General features: G+C 40.5%; 1 long non-coding RNA gene across 1 annotated transcript; it reads right to left on the minus strand.

The window, feature by feature from the left end:
• Nucleotides 1-2,032: 2,032 nt before the first annotated feature.
• On the minus strand, nucleotides 2,033-2,408 carry LOC144139412 (uncharacterized). Its single transcript, XR_013316196.1, has 2 exons — nucleotides 2,263-2,408; nucleotides 2,033-2,135 (listed from the first exon to the last, which is right to left on the minus strand). It is a non-coding gene; the product is annotated as an uncharacterized LOC144139412 (long non-coding RNA).
• Nucleotides 2,409-2,984: the final 576 nt, after the last annotated feature.

The following is a 2,984-nucleotide window of genomic DNA, read 5'->3' on the forward strand; positions in this document are numbered from 1 at the left end:
CCATCGCTTACTGCGAACATATCTACATTTGAACGTAGCAATGGAACTAAAACCGTGAGCGAGTGTTTGAGGCACGGAATTTTTTTCTCTATCTCTTTTGCGGGGTGCGACAGGCCCCAAGCACGCGCTAAGCAGCACACAAGTTCAAAAAAAAAAAGAAAAAAAACACCTAAGGCGTTAAAATATTTATCTGACTTTTTTACCAACACTGAAAATTTTAAAAGTACTCCGAAATGCTCTGTTGCGGGAAAATTGCTAAGTAGTAATTGCTAACTAGTTTAATTAGAGTAATGCTTTTTGCATGCCCAATAATTATTATACTTGATGCTGGCATAAACAGTAGCTTTACCGTTCAACAATAGGATGTACATAACGGTGGTAACAGCTGTTTATTACTCTCTAGGGTGGTTACGAATCATGTGCGGTAATTAATACTCATGAATGAGATATTTCACTTGCTGATGACATATAGGATGTAATTAACATGTTCGGTGTAAATAATTTTAAGTTCATATTTACACAGTAAAAATGCGACATGAAATTTAATTTCCATAAGCAAGAGAGGATAAATATGATTTCAGAACCCAGCTGCACAATAACGTATTACGCATCATGTGTTGACTCGCACTTGAACGTCGAAGAGCCACATTGTTGGTTCCATATACCGTGATTAACACCGTTTGCTGCAAGTTGAAGTTCACCTTGTTAATCTTGTATTCTTTTTGTTCTCATCGTCTTATTTTTTAGTATGCGTTGAAACGCTTGAAAAGCCCCCCCCTCCCCTTATGTAATGCCCTTTCAGGTGTAAATAAATGAACTGAAATATTGAATTTTGCCAGTAGTAATGTGGATGGCCTGATACTGTATTGACAGTAAAATTTTAAAAGCACTTTTTAGGCTTCAGTGATTGATAAATGTGAAAAAACCATGCACATCAGAAAGCAAAACTTTCAAATACGATTTGACGCTGCAATGCATGGACTGCACTGCACAGTTCGGTACACGACTTCATGTTCTTGGTCTCCTTGTAGGGTTAACTAATAGTATCTACTATCTTCCATTCCTTACAATTTAGAACAAGACCTGCCTGCGTGCACTATTTTTGGGAGTGACATCATGGTGCATTGATTGAATAGTTTTCACCCACTTGTGCAACAATTTGCAGTCGGTGGCTACATGTAAAATTGCGCCCTGGAGGGAACTGGGATTTTCACACGCTTACTAACTGAGTGTAGCAGTGACCTCCCTTGTTATATTTGATACAAACAGCCCTTGCGAGGTATTCGCAGGCAACCCATCCAATTCGCTAAAGCAATCTGCCCTTGAGGTACAAAGCCCCACACCTCCTCATTCTTCACTTTTGCCACAAGCTTATCCCTGTTTCTAGATGACCCGGGCTACTACGTCTTCAGACCTCCACGACAAACTCTGACCCCTCACATTTCTTTGTGTACAAAGGATTAAAGGCCACCTGCAAGGTCCACACAGCGCTATTAACAAAGAAGACACCTACTCGATCACCAGAGCATAGAATCATAGTGTCTATCAGAAATGAGCTGCTCCAATAAAGCTTACTTCCTCTCAGCTTCTTGCACGAACTTGCTTTAGGCTAACAGGAGCTGTACAGTTGGTCTTACATCAATTTGTTTGTCCGAAGTGTTGTAAATGTACAGAGAAAGTGAAGTACTCTTGAGCAGCAGTGAAAGGGAATGGAAGAAAGTAAACTAGAACCTGCATTTGCTTCCTTACATTTGCCAATGTGTACACATCGTGATTTATTAATAAACGTTGAATTTCGGGGCTAGAGTGAGCTTAGTGGCTAGCTAGATAACAATATCACATCGCAAATTTTGATGCGTGTCAATATTTGCAGTATACAGAATACTCGCCCGAAGTTAAATATTTTTAGACACCGAATATCGTGTTCTTGAATTGAACAACTATTCCATTCATACTCAGAAATACGCACATCACATGTATGAACGCATTGATATATGCTGACCTTCTTTTTAACATTTGGTGAAAATACCTGGCACTTTGTAACATTTATCTACAGGCAACATAATACATTTGCTCGTGCTGAGAACTTGATCTGGTCGCCTTCCGGTGTGTGCTTCCTTGTTCTTTGGTTGTATCTGCAAAAAAAATCAAGGAATGAATGAAAAATGTAAATTAAATTGGAAGAACGAATAGTTAAGAGAATCATGTCATACAAATTCAGAGAAACAAATGTAAGTGGAAGGTAAACATACATAAACACACCAGTCGGGCGCATGGCTGTCATATCAGGCAAGCACGAAGAGTTGAAATGGCCTGCCAGTTCTTGGTGCAGTTGTTGCGTGCGCCGACAATGTTGAAGGTTCAGCCAGAATGTCTAAATGAACACCGACCTCTGAAAAAAAAATAACGCAGTATTTTTTAGTTCACGCGTATTAACCATGACGCAAGCATCATCTGTCCCAAGGCATGCTAATATAACCTAACTCGCATTACCACGTCTCTATGAAGGCAAACTTTAGTTGTAGCAAAGCGCTGTTGACTATATGCTCACTAACGCGTCAAAGCAGAAAGGCAACAGTTAGGTAAAGCTCGGGGGAATTACTGTCTTTTGGTAGCCTCAAAAGGTCCATCCGAAATAATGCCACACCTGTTGAGGCAAATGCGCCCACAACTTTTCGGGTTCTAGATAGTCAGAAATGTTCGAGTGGGGCCTGGACAGTTGAGAGTAATAAGACAATATTCCAGCGGAAGTAATGCAAAAATGAGGTATTGACGACGACAACGGTTTTGTTTGCACCGTCTTTCTAGCGCAGTGCATAACACTCACCTTCTGTAGGAAGAATCAAATATTCTGGCCTCGACAGCTGTCTTCCGATGCAGAATTTCCCACAGTTGTCACTCCACAAGCACTCAATTCCCGTGTTTTGCCAGTCCTCTCAACAACTGATGGACGCAAAAGCACATAACAGCAATAACAGTCACGA

Source organism: Haemaphysalis longicornis, unplaced genomic scaffold, assembly GCF_048455015.1.
Source record: "Haemaphysalis longicornis isolate Haplotype H1 unplaced genomic scaffold, Haemaphysalis longicornis Haplotype H1 scaffold_5, whole genome shotgun sequence".
NCBI lineage: Eukaryota > Metazoa > Arthropoda > Arachnida > Ixodida > Ixodidae > Haemaphysalis > Haemaphysalis longicornis.